Source organism: Euprymna scolopes, chromosome 6, assembly GCF_053919585.1.
Source record: "Euprymna scolopes isolate OS-2025 chromosome 6, ASM5391958v1, whole genome shotgun sequence".
NCBI classification, from domain to species: domain Eukaryota; kingdom Metazoa; phylum Mollusca; class Cephalopoda; order Sepiida; family Sepiolidae; genus Euprymna; species Euprymna scolopes.
In genome coordinates this window covers 160,716,590-160,731,310 of record NC_136487.1, presented here as the reverse complement: position 1 = coordinate 160,731,310, position 14,721 = coordinate 160,716,590, and the positions used below count along the sequence as shown (strand labels likewise).

Below are 14,721 nucleotides of genomic sequence, written 5' to 3'. Positions count from 1 at the left end.
AGGCAACCTTTCTAGGAGAAGCAAATCTCTGATTTAAAAAAACCATAAAGCGGAAGACCATTACCCGCATTAAGCTGGTCTGCAGTTTAATTTGTTGCTGGCTATTTTGCTCTTGCTTGTTGCTGGATCTCAACATTTTGAACCGAGGGAGAGACTTAGCTGTCGTACAAAGCTAAGACTCTGTAACATCATATTTGTATAGATACTCCCTCAGGCATTTGGGCTCATGGATTTTAAATGTCTGAGGGAGTGACACTCGTCTGACAAGACGATGCAATCATCATATATATATAACAAATTGTATTAATAGCATTATTATTATTAATTGTTGAGGTACTATTTTTTAAAGTTTTAACTTATATTACTACAGAAGAAAACGTATCGCATCGAAAGAAACTCAAGAAGCACTTCGAATATATATTTTTCGAACATATGTATTTTGTTTTCGAAAATATATATTCTTTAGATGATATATTTTTTGTAGCAGAGATGCTGGCTCCTCTATCTTTTCTAATGGCAAGTTCCCTTTCGCAGTCTTCATTGCATGCGAATTCAGCAATTGTAACTTCTTTGTGACTTGCGTCAAGCCAAGAACATCTGCTTTGGGTTAGATTTTCCCATACAAACCGAATTGTTTAAGATTCTCCTTGAACCGTTTCCGCTACCCTCCTGCGGTAAATTTCTATTGGATAGCTCACCATAAAGGAGCTATTGTGGGAGCCGTGAATCAGGCATGCGACATTTATGACAGTAGTCTTGGTGGCCGGCGTTGCCCGTGTGTTTGGAGGTATGTGTTGAACCAAAAACATATGGTAGTAGGCAGGCAGGCTCGAACCCGTTTCGCGAATGAAGAAAAGTATGTGAAAAACAAAACGTGACGTTTTTGCTGTTGCGTCCATCGACAAACCGGAAGTGGTCATGGTTAAAATTAAGTGGACTCAATCGGAAATTTCGGCGAAAAAAAGAAATCATTTCCTGTAGAAAAGTGCAGAGTTGAGTCTGAAGGAATTAATGTTTTTAGCCAATTTTTCGATATTTGTTGTGCGAAGGGTCGATCTTCCAAACGATACCGATCTCGTGAAAATCCGTTGCCTCTGTCGAAAGTTTTAGGCAGACATACATACATGCATACATACATATATACATACATTTAAACAGACAGGTGAGATTTATATTATAGAAGATGTCCCACTAACCTGGTTATGCTGCAACATAGTGTGTACTGATGGGAGGGTTGACTGGGCTAAAACCTCAGTGCGTGTTATTTTGTCTTGTCACTTGATTTTCAGCAGTCTACAAGGGCAAGGCACGTGGAAATGATTGAATTTCTTTCTAATACGATATCAGTGAAATAATTTTTAAACAAAAATAAAACCATGGTCACATGCAAATAACATATGTTTGTGAAATTTGAACAAAAATATTTTTTTTTATTAATAATACTATACATACGAAATCTGCATAAATTTAAAAAAATGTTTAAGTGCATTATTCGACGGGCGTTCAACTAGTCAAAAAAATGTTGATGAGTTTTTATCAAACTTGGAATAAAGTAGACTATTATTATAGTTTGAATTTAACCTTCGTATGAAAATCAAGCAAAACATATATGAAAAACTCTGCTCATTTTCCATTTCCTAGAATAAGTATTGTTTTAGTCTAATCTGTATATTCATAAAAATATGAATGTGTGCGTTTACGTTTCTCAACCTATATACTCAACAAATTTTAGATTTATAGATTTGAAACGTGGTGCATTATGTATTCAGACATGTGGAAAACGTTTTCATCGGTTTTAATCCGGAAAAAAAGGTCTGCTACAGGGTCGAAAATGAAAAATTTGTACGTGCGGGTCATCGAATTTTTATCTGAATGTTAACTGTTTCACAAATGCGCATGCGTGAATCGTTCTCATTGCAGAATCTACATTAATTAAAACATAATATTCGTGCGTATTTTATAACCGGGCACCGTTGGGCGGCCTGCTAGTATAAATATATTTTTTTTAAAGTTCCATTCAAAAAAAGAGATGACTTCGCATCGTTTCTTTTTATAAATAAAGTAATTCCACATGTCTGAAAACTTAATATTTTAAGTTGTACTAAAAGTTATGTTATTACAATCTAACAAATACATAAAGAACTTCTAATGCAAAAAAAAGAAGAATGGGCCAACTAATAGTGTGCCAGATATTTTCATTTTATTTTATGAATTCACACAGGTCTATATAGCGAGAGAAGGCTCCATAGATTGGCTGAAAAGCGAATCGCTCCACTTCAATCAGGAGAGAATCACAATTGCTGCCCAAGATCAAGGCTTCATGAGCAATGCTCCTAAGACAAATGAGTTGTCTAAGCAATACTAAGTGGAGATTCTGCCGCACAGAATTAGAAAATGTGAGCTACCTGACATCCAACTGTAAGGTTCTGCTAGGCGATGGTTATTATACGACTTGACATAATGGAGCGAGTAAATACCTCCACTGGACGGTCTGTAAAAAGTTGAATATCGAATGCAGTAGCAAATCCTGGGAACATATATCAATAAATTATTATTATTATTATTATTATTATTATTATTATTATTATTATTATTATTATTGGTGTTGTTGTTGTTGTTGGCGGCGGCGGCGGCTCACATGGAGCTTTCATACAAGTCAACAAACGATCTGATTGGAAACCTGTGGTGTTCTCTGGAGGCTGAGTGACAACAAGTCTCCCTAGACGTCCCATTCTCTCCACCTCTTTCGATAGCATTTGCAAATGAATTTGCATCATCGCAACAGCCTCTTACCATTGATTTCTCGCCGGCAGTGGCCATTGGTTTTTACTGGAATTTGAGTGGCACTAAGCCTCCCAAAAGTCCCAGTTCACTTTGCGCTTGTCCAACCGAGGTCTGACTGGCGCTCTCTCCTCGGTCTTTCAGTTCTTCTTGACCCTTCTCAGCTCTTTGGCGTTACTTTTTTATTGGGGGGAGCGGTGGTGAAACTATGGGGAGATGCATGATGGGGTGTAGAACTTGTAGATATGTAGCTTTCTGACATTATTTTTTCGAAGTTTTTCGGAATTGTTCCTAGTGCTCCTATTATTATCGGTACTATTTTAATTTTCTTCATCATCCAAATCCCTTTTAACTCTCTGGCTAGCTCTGTGTATTTGCTTCGTTTCTCCTTTTCTTTCATACTCACCCTGTGGTTAGCTGGGACAGCAAAGTCTACGATTTGACAGGATTTTTCTTTCTTGTTAATTATTACGACATCTGGTCTTCTTGCTTGGATGGGTTTGTCCGTCTGTATCTCCATGTCCCATAGGATTTTTTGGTTCCCGTTTTCGAGTGCTGTTATGCTTGCACCATTTGTCTGTACGCTCAAAATGCAGTCATTTGCACAATTCCCAGTATCATCATCATCATCATCATCTATATATTATTACGATAGCGTGTGTGTTCTTTTGTGTGTCATGCTTACATCCGGGCTGTTTAATTGTTATGTTCTTCTATTTCTTGTCATAAATAATTTTACCAAGAATTCTTCATAAGTTTTGGTTTCGGTTTCGACTATAGCTGATGACACTTAAACCATCTTTTTTATTATTAATAATTTTATCAAAAATTCTTCATAAGTTTTGGTTTCGGTTTCGACTATAGCTGATGGCACTTAAATCATCTATTATTTTTTTATTAATAATTTTATCAAGAATTCTTCATAAGTTTTGGTTTCGGTTTCGATTATGGTTGAAGGAACTCAACTCACATATATTTTTTCATAGTTTTTTTTATTTCGGTTTCAATTCAAGCTAATGCACACAAGTCATATGGTTATACTGTTTTTTATTTTTGAAATCGCAACTTTATAACATACAAAGTGAAAGAACATTAACTCTATAATAATATATACGAAATCTGCATGACTTAAATCTGCATGTAAGCGTACATTACGACCGGGCTTTACCAGGCGCTCGTACTAGCTTAGATAAATACTTTTGAAGTTTTAACAAAAAAGCTACAGAATTATTAGAGCTTCTCCATTTACACTGGACATCTACAGAATGCCAACATCAATATATTACATATGAATCAGTCTCTTGTGGAATTTCCACAGGTCCGGCTAGTTATCATTATTGTTATTGACTCTCAAGGAGCTTTCACACAGGTGATCAAGGATCTCTTCTTGAAAACAGCCTGTGGTGTCCCTTGGAAGCTGAGTGACAACAAGTCTCCCTAGATTTTCCAGTACTCTCACCTCTTTCGATAACATTTGAAAATAAAATAGCATCATCGCAACAGCTGTTTGCCATTGATTTCTCGTTGGCAGCGGCTATTGGTCTTTACTGGAATTTTAGTGGCAATAAGCCTCCAAAAGGTCCCAATTCTCTTCGCAGTTGACCAGCGGAGGTCTGGTCAGTGCTTTCTCCTTGGCCTTTCCTTCCTTCTTGACTCTACTTGGCTGCTTAGCCTCACTTTTTTTCGAAAGGGAGGTCAGTAATGTGGCAATGGGGGTGAAGGGTTAGAGAACTTATAGATATTCGGCTTCACTGTACTTGCTTTTGGCTCTGTAGCAGTTTGTCTGGCACGTGCTTGTTGCTCATGGGTGTTAGTCTTAACATTCAAGGGGTTTCCTTAATATTTTAGCGTTTTTTCATTATTATTGTTCGTTGTATTTTCCCAGTCATTCCTTTGATTCCAAATTGATATTATTATTATTATTATTATTATTATTATTATTATTATTATTATTATTATTTTGCTTCGTTTCATTCTTTTGCGTATTCATCTGTTTCTCAAACATAATGAATTGCTTTACTGTCCACAAAATCAAACTCTTCGATGAAAATTCGTACTTTACTGTTTCTAATTAGATTAAATATAACACGAAAGAGAAACTACTTATTTATTAGGTGTTTTAACAAATCGCGTTGAATTATAATTAGTTACCCTTACTCTGTAGTCCTTTTACCATCTGTAATAGTTCATGTGATTGAGATAGATTCATTCGCCTGCAACAAAACATTAATCCGATTAAAAAAGATTTATTGTGTCAAAAAAAAAAAAAAAAAAAAACTAATACGGCAACAATTTTTTTCTAACGAAATACCATGTAAAATATTATCAAAATTATATGCGGACCGCAATCTAAAAATATATCTAAAATATAAAACATAATTCTGAAACGGCTGTGCCTCGTAAGTAGCCACAAAGAAGAACAGAACAACGGAGACAGTTTAAACATGCATTACATGAAAACGAAAAGGTTACAAACGAACAGTGTAGGTAATTCACCGAGCATGCGAACGTCGCTCTGGAATTTAATCCTGGGATCGTCATGCGTAAAGTTTATATGGACGATGGATTAGTCCATTTGGAGGGTGATTTCCCACAACACAAACTCTGACTGACCACTTCACGGATTTGAATTCTATCAATTTGGTCACCGTGATGCATGCACTGATTATAGCATATGATATGTAACAGTTATTGTATAATATTGTTCAATTTTGTGTAAACGTTGTTAGATAATATGTAAACGTTATTGGGAATTGTAGTTCGATGCTATGTAACAGTTGTTAGATTCTATGTAAATATTACTGTGCAGTGGTTGTTAGATTCTATGATATCGTTGTTGGATGCTATGTAAACGTTATTGTCGTTAGATGCAATGAAACCTTTGTTAGATGCTATGTAAAAACTATTGTGTAATAGTGGTTAGATGTTGTAAACCCGGTGTGAGATGCTATGTAACTATCATTGTGCAATGGTTGTTAGATGCTATAAAACCGTTATTAAATACTGTGTAAACGTTATTGTGCAACTGTTGTTAGATGCTATTAAACCGTTGTTTGATGCTATGTAAACGTTGTTAAATGTTATGTAATGTAAAACGTAATTGTGCAATGGTTGTTAAATGCTATGGAAATATTATTCTGCTATTGTTGTTGGATGCTATATAAAAGTTGTAAGATGCTATGTAAACATTGTTAGATGCTATGTAAACGTTATTGTGCAATGGTTATTAGATGCAATGGAATCGTTGTTAGATAATGTAAACAGTAATGTGTAAAGTTGTTAAGTTCTATATAAACGTTATTGCACAATGGTTGTTAGATGCTATTGAGCCGTTGTTAGATTCTATATAAACGTTATTGTGCAATGGTTGTTAGATGCTATTGATCCGTTGTTAGATTCTATGTAAACTTTATTGTGCAATAGTAATTAGATGCTATTGAGCCATTGTTAGATTCTATATAAACGTTATTGTGCAATGGTTGTTAGATAGTATTGAGCCGTTGTTAGATTCTATGTAAACGTTATTGTGCAATGGTTGCTAGATGCTACTAATCCGTTGTTAGATTCTATGTAAACGTTATTGTGCAATGGTTGTTAGATGCTATTGAGCCGTTGTTAGATTCTATGTAAACGTTATTGTGCAATAGTTGTTAGATGCTATTGAGCCGTTCTTAGATTCTATATAAACGTTATTGTGCAATGGTTGCTAGATGCTATTGAGCCGTTGTTAGATTCTATGTAAACGTTGTTGGGCAATGGTAGTAAGATGATGTTCAGTCAAAGGAAATCGTTTTAAAAGGAAAATAGAAGGGTTATTAGTTGTAGGAACTAAAACATTTCTGATGGATTTTCTGGAATAATGTAAAGAAAAAAACTATTTGAATTTAATGACAAAAACAAAACGCGTTTATAAACTCGTTGACATGTCCGTTCCTACTTAAGTAATATCGAACGTGGTCAGTACTGAGATTGGTGATATTTGGAAATATGAAGTGATGTATGTACAAACTCTGCCATAATGACCTTGCAAACCGAAAGCTTTTTCATAATTTACAACAATAGCGCACATTTCTGTCTTTTCTGTTGCGATCTACGACAACTAGACACCAACGAGTGATGGCAGGTCGCTTACAGCTTTCTAACATCTCTTATACTAAAGTCAAGTTAATATTTTTTTCTCTATGGCTTGTTTTCTTATAGTTTAATGACACAAAACACGTGACTCTTATTCTTTAGTACTGGTATTGAGTTATATTGAAAAATTAGCTCGTCCTATTGCCGCTTTTATATTTGTAATTAAACGAAAACTGTTGATGCGATTAAATATAAAATTCGATAAAATTAATCGAAAATAAACATTACTGAAGAGAAACTACTTATTTCATAAATAAACTCACTATACATATTTTTACTGAGTACTATTTGTTAACACATCTATAGTCGGACAGATGGAAACAATCGGCTTTACTTTATACATTATATATATATTTTTTCTTATTTCAATAATGTTGATTTTTTGTTATAATTAAATTCATGCAAAAATGAATTAAATAAGGCTCTAAGTAGTTTTATTCAATAAATACTGTTATCATAGTCAGAAAGTATGGCTTGAATTACATAAGAATACCAAAATATTAACAACAGCAACAATAATGGTAATAATAATAACAACGTTGTATATAATGATAATAACCATACTACTACAACTCATTATAATAAAAGCTGAACGAAAAAGATATTTACAGCAATATCCACCCCCTCAAGTGATGGATACATTGTTTATAATTGAATTTCTTGTAATTTATTTAAATAAATACATTTCTCATCCGCATCCAATTAAGAATGGCGTCAACAATTTTCATATTAAAAAAGATAACATTTTCTTTCATTAGGAGAACAGCAGATAGACTTTCTTCGACGAAGACTTAATACAAATAACAACTGATCATTTTTCTCTGTCTTTCTATCTAATATGTGTGTGTGCATATGTGTGGTTTTTATCTAATAATTTTAGCTTTTGGGTTTTAGATGGGCATACTGGTTTAGGTATACAGACAAACGAATATCATGTAATAATATATATATATATATATATATATATATATATATATATACATATATATATGTGTGTGTGTGTGCATAATTTTTTAATAGTTTGTTTTTGAAATGTCGTTACTTTCAATGTCTACCGTTTTCGTTTAACGGGTCTAGATTGTTATTTAAAACCATTCACCGTTAATTTTGAGTTAAGCTCAATGTGTCTATTTAATAGGGACAGAGCATATATAGTGCAAAATTTTGTTGAAAATTCAAAGACTCACGTTTTCTTTTTTATAACCTTCGTTTATTTCCTGGATTTTTCCTTTACAGCCGTTTCATTAATGAGTTGGCAATTTTACGATTTATGTTTCCGTAAAGATATCCTGTCCCCACCAACTTCTTCAGATGTTTATCCATTAGATTTTTACAACAAATGGTATATTTTTAACATGCTGGACATCGTATTCGGGTAAAAGGATGTCCACACCCATGATTCCTCACTTCCTCCATATTTTGGTGTTATGTAAAGATAGTTTTCCGTTTTAACCCGTACTTTTTTATTTTGTTTTTTATTCATTAATCATTTATTTTTGTTTTAATTTTCCCTGTTTTTCGTATTTGTTTTTTTCAAATTATCATATAATTTGATATAATTTTATTCCTATATTTATGTGTGTTTATTTTAATATTGTTTATTTTTTTGCTTAGTGTTTGAATTCGTATTATATTACCCGATGCAGGGGAGGTCAGTCTCGTGGTATCATTTTTTATCTAGGATTACCTCCCTTGCATTTTTTCCTAATCTGCTCTAGTGCGTAAAATTAAATATTTGTTTCTGTGCAAACACCCGTGGATTACATCTAGTCTTTTGTTTAATAACTTTTCTTTGGATATTAATATATGGTAAGATTCTAATATACAGAGGTTGCATCTTTTCGATTTGCTAGCTTTATATATATATATATATATATATATATATATATATATATATATATATATATATATTACAAAGTGATCACCACTTATCAAGGCCTGGGAGCCACTCAGCGATAAGGGTTATTGCAAGTACATTACGTTAGTGTGGAGATTTGATGAAGTGTTTACTTAAGGGGGCGGTTCATTAGGAATTTGTTAACGTTGGACTTGAAGACATCCAAGTTGTAGTCCGGTGGGAAGCAGGCAGACGGAATAGAGTTCTACTGGCGTGCAGTTCTACGAAAGAAGCTTTGTTCATGGAATCCGCGTTTTGATTTAGGCACAGATATAGAGTGGGGGACATTTTTCACAGTGGATTCAGCTAGACGGGTGTTTTTCGTGAAAGATTGGCGAGGGGGACCAGAGATTGGAGTTCACACGAGCACCTGCCATGGAAATAACGATAAAACAAAGATAGGCTCGCAACGTCTCTTCTGTGGAAGAGAGGTTGCAGGGTAGAGAAAAGGGCATCCCCCTCTAAGCCACGAAGTCTATTTTGTACTCTGGCAAGGCAGGATAGGCTGTTTTTGGCAGCTCCTGCCCAGATATGGCAACAGCATTCCATCCTTGGACGTACTTGGCTTTTATATAGATAGAGAATTGCATCAGTAGTGAGATATCTTCTGGAGCGGTAGAAGGATCCCACCATCTTTCCAGCGACCTTGGCAACAGACTTGATGTACGTGTTCCATTTCAGATCAGGAGTAAAGGTCAAACCCAGAAGCTTGTCAAAACACGGGGCCTCACCCAGACGAGAGCCATCCATCACAATTGATGCCAGATGGGGATCAGAGCGTTGATGATGTAAGGATAGGAGTTTGGTTTTAGATGCATTAAAGGTAACCAGCCACATCTTCCCCCACTGAACCACGCGCTCGAGATCAGAGGAGACAGAATCAGAGAATTTCCCCCCTTATCAATTATTGACCATCTTAATTTATATTCAGTTTTATTTTCCTTTAATTCCTTAATCCATATCGCTAAATTGGTTAAGTTGTTCTTTGTTTTTTTCCGGTTGTTTTCGCTTTTACTATTGGTTCTGTTTCTATTTTCGTTATAGTAGTTGTGGTTGTCACTATTGTTATGATCCTTTCTACCGTTGTTTTCATTTTTATTTACATTGTTGTTGTTTTCGTTGTTTTTGGTGTTCTTTTCTTTCTCAGTTTCATTTTTAAACGATGCTAGGTGATTACGATATCTGTCCTTAAAGCAAGTTCCGATGCTCCCCAGATATACTTTAGTTTCATTATTTGTTATAACTTCACATTTATATACTACGTTTGAAGTTAAACATTGGACATTCATTCGTTAGTTACATTCTTTTACATTGTTAGATTCATTTTCTGTCCTATTTCTGTTTTTCAAAAATTTGTGTAATTTTGTATTATTTGAGCCAATTATGGTATTTGTTAAGTTAGCAGACGTTGAGAAGGACATCTTAACAGTGTTTTTATTAATTATCTTAGTTTACTATCTTGCGGGATTTTCTTTTCTATAATTTGGTAAAATTCCCTTGGGATGTTGTTGCAATATTTTGGACGTATAATGGGGTAGTTATTTAAATGCTGCCCACCTCAGCATTATTTGGCACAAGGCCTGAAAAGTGGGAACCCCGCAGGCTCCCCTAAAGGAGGGACACTCCTGCAATTTTAAAAATTGCCTGAATAACCCCGTCGGCATTCCCCGATCGGGGCGCCTCAGGCAGCAAGCAATAAACTTGCCCCACCGGAAAGCCCGGTGGCAAGGCCTGGGAGGGCTGACCTCCTAGGTATTACCCAGGCGGTGTACCTCAGTCCAACAGGTGCTGGACGGTTCCCGGCCCCTCACCTGTTGGGCTGAGTGTCAGGTGACGAATCCTTGACTTGTACTACCCTGTCTCCCTGCAGCTAAGGCCGCTAGGAGACACATCCCATCATTCCAGGGGGTTAATGGGGTATGATCCCACACAGTCGGACGATTCTATTTATAAACGATGCTGCTAGGAACTGACGAATCGAATTAATTCACGTTCTGCTACCAACCAATCAGAAACCAGAATTACTCCATAAATATTAAACCTTTTCTGTAGCAATTTCGCATGTTTTTTCCGTCTCGGCACGGTAAGAATATTTTGCTCTGTGGAACTGTCGATTGCAAACCAGTCACTTCTCAGGACTTGTGTGTAACAACGAACCATCGGAAACTGTTCTGTCTACTGCAAACCAGTCACCTCTCAAGACTTGTTTAGAACAACGAACCATCGGAAACTGTTCTGAAACTAAACATGGCTTACACTTCTAGAGATGTTATTTTTTATATGGTGGCTGAACGGTGGATTAAACCACGTCTGGCTCTTCCTTCTATTTTTCTTTTTAACTTCTCCTTCAGTTTTATTATGCTCTATCTTTTCATTTTTCTTTTTCGTGTTTATTGTATATTTTATTTTTTCATTTGTTTTTGCTCTTTTTCCCCCTTTTTTTATATTTCCTAATCGATATGTTGTAAGATATTACATTTGTATTGTTTATTGTTCTGTTTGTACATATGTTATTGCTTTGAGTTTCCTTAACAAATTTAATTTGTCCTTTATATCCTGATCTAGCTATGGCTTGGTTGTAATATTCCTTGTTTTTATTGAATAATTCTTCATTCTGTGATATTTTGGATATTCTTTCCTTGTAAAGCTGTGAACCTACACGTAGGCGATTCAGGACATGGGTTCGTTCCTCATTGGACTGAGGCCGTGGTGGGTCCGGCAGCCTCTTGAGTAACCGAGCAGTCATCTTTAGGATCGTTCTGCTCGCCTCCGTAGAATGAGGACGGGGCTGGAAAAGGTGCCCTAACAACCCTGGCCAGCATACTGTGGCTGGTGGGGATACCTCTTAAGCGGTCGAGACAAAATAAAAAATAAAACAAAGGTGCTTACTCAAGCATCGTGGAATGTCCGAACCCTGCTCGACAATGCAAAAGCAAATCGACATGAAAGACGAACACCGCTTGTAGCTCGTGAGCTTGCTTACTACAATATTGACATTGCAGCCCTAACTGAGACTCGTTTTTCAGACAAAGGCCAACTGACCGGAACTGGTGGAGGCTATGCTTTCTTCTGGTGTGGACACAATGCTGAGAAGCGGCGTGAAGCTGGTGTGGGTTTTGCTATCAAAACAACTCACGTACCAAAACTAGCTAGCATTCCTGAAGGTATCAATGACAGACTAATGAAAATGCAGTTACCTCTTGGACGCAACACCAGCGTTACGCTGGTCAGCGCCTATGCGCCAACGATAACTAACCCTGATGAGGTCAAAGATAAGTTTTATGAAGAGTTAGACTCTCTCATTTCCTCAATCCCTTAGTCGGAGAAGTTTGTAATTCTTGACGACTTCAATGCACGTGTCGGTACAGATCATCAAGTCTGGCACAACACCATTGGAAAGCATGGGGTAGGCAAATGCAATAGCAACGGACTCCTCCTCCTTAGAACCTTTGCGGGGCTGATTGTTGGACCGACCACCGCTTCATCATTTCTAAATTCAACTTCTTCATCCAACCAAAGAGAAGGCCTCAGGGTAAAAAAAAAACAGCCAAGGGGCTCAATACAGCCAAATTAAAATGTCCTAAACCAACAGGAAAATTCCAGAGCAGCATACATAATAAACTTGCTAACTTCAATCTCAATCACAACAGCATTGAAAAGAGCTGGACATCCTTCAGAGATGTTATTCACTCTGCTGCTCTTGACGTTCCAGGTCCTGCCACCAAACACCACGAAGACTAGTTTGACGAGAATGATCCTGAGATCTACAACTTGTTGCAGGAAAAACACCGCCTGCTAAGAGCGCATCAAAATGACCCAGCTTGTGTGACGAAGAAAACTGCCTTCTCTAACATGCGCAACAAAGTCCAATCCAAGCTGCGTTCAATGCAGGATTCCTGGCTCAGTGCCAAGGGAGATGAAATCCAAGGCTACGCAGACAGACACGATACAAATAATTTTTACGATGCACTAAGGGCAGTTTACGGGCCACAGTCTTCGGGATCCTCTCCTCTGCTCAGTGCCGACGGCTCAACTCTACTCACGGGAAAGAAGGAGATCCTCAACAGATGTGCTGACCATTTCAATAAAGTGCTCAATCGCCCTAGAGCCATCAATGATATAGCAATTGAACGTCTCCCCATCAAGTCCCCATCAATCAACAGCTCGACACCCCCATCAATCGAAGAGGTCAGCAAAACCAACGGTAGTCAACCAGTGGAAATGCTCCAGGTCAAGATGCCATCCCAGCTGAGGTTTACAAGTTCGGTGGTGCAGCCTTGCGGAAACAGCTGACCTGCTTGTATCAGATCATGTGGAGGAAAGGACAACTACTACAAGAGTTTAAAGACGCCACAATCTTTCACATCCATAAGCGAAAAGGAAATCGCCAATCCTGCGATAACCACCGAGGTATCTCTCTCCTGTCCATAGCAGGAAAGATCTTGGCTCGCATCCTCCTCAACCGCTTACTTGGTCACCTGGAACAGGGACTCCCGCCGGAGAGTCAATTTGGTTTCCGCGCTGGTCGGAGGACCACTGGCATGATCTTTGCCGCTCGTCAGCTTCAAGGGAAATCCATCGAACAGCACCGAGACCTTTACACAACCTTTATCGACTTGACCAAGGCATTTGACATAGTCAGTCGGGATGGTCTGTGGAAAATAATGATAAAAATTCGGTTGCCCAAGTACTTTTATCACAGTAGTTCGTATATTCCATGAAGGCATGATGGGGCGCGTCCTTGATGACGGCGAACCATCTAAGGCTTTTCCGGTAATAAATGGAGTTAAACAGGGCCTTGTCCTTGCCCCTACACTGTTCATCTTTATGTTTTCTGCAATGCTATTTGGCGCTTTCAGCGACCAGTCACCAGGCATCAGCATTAAATTCAGAACAGATGGAAAGCTGTTTAACCAAAGGAGATTGCAGGCTGTGACAAAGGTAAAGGGAGCAGCGCTGAGTGACTTTATTTTTGTTGATGACTGTGCCCTCAATGCCAACAACGAACGAGAAATGCAAGACCAGATGAACAAATTCTCCGACACTGTGACAACTTCGGCCTCACAATAAGACCAAGAAGACCGAAGTTATGTTCCAAACAGCTCCCAGAGATCTGTATCATGAGCCAAGTATCTCAGTCAAGGGACAGAACCTTCAAGCGGTTGAGACCTTCACCTATCTGGGCAGCACTCTACTTCGGACAGCCACAATCAACTTCGAAATCAACAACAGAATCGCCAAGGCAAGCAGCGCGTTCGGGTGACTCAAAAGCAAAGTCTGGGAAAGGAGAGGTATCAGCATTGACACCAAACTGAAGGTTTACACATTGCTCTATGGCTCAGAAACCTGGACTACTTACAGAAGGCACAAAAAAACGTTGAACCACTTCCACCTGAGATGTCTCCGAAATATCTTCCATATCAGATGGCAAGACAAAGTCCCTGATACAAAGGTCCTTAAAATGCTAATCTTCCCAGCATAACTACTACGATTCGAAAAAACCAACTGAGATGGGCAGGTCACGTCTCCCTCATGCCAGATGAAAGAATCCCAAAACAACTCCTGTATGGCGAGCTGTGCCAAGGAAAGCGTTCAGTCGAAGAACCAAGAAAACGCTTTAAGGGCAACCTCAAAGTCTCCTTCAAAGACTTCAACAGCAGTATAGCGTCCGTCGTGGGATTCGCTTGCATCAGACAGACCTCACTGGCGTCACCTCATCCACAAAGGAGTTGAAACAGCTGAAGAGAGAAGAACCAACAACACCTGTCCCCACAACACCTGCTCACCACTGTCTAACTTGTGCGAAAGCCTTCCATTCCCGGATCGGCCTTACAAGTCATCTCCGGAAGCACAAAAACACTACTTTTATTCACTGATGCCATGGTCATCTTCGACTTCGAAGGACGAAC

General features: G+C 37.8%; 1 long non-coding RNA gene across 1 annotated transcript in view; it reads right to left on the bottom strand.

The window, feature by feature from the left end:
* Positions 1-474: 474 nt before the first annotated feature.
* Positions 475-14,721, bottom strand: part of LOC145278090 (uncharacterized) — a 1,008,060-nt gene continuing 993,813 nt past the window's right edge. The window contains exon 4 of the long non-coding RNA XR_013868333.1: positions 475-1,293. This is a non-coding gene — a long non-coding RNA (uncharacterized LOC145278090). The remainder of the gene's footprint in view (positions 1,294-14,721) is intronic.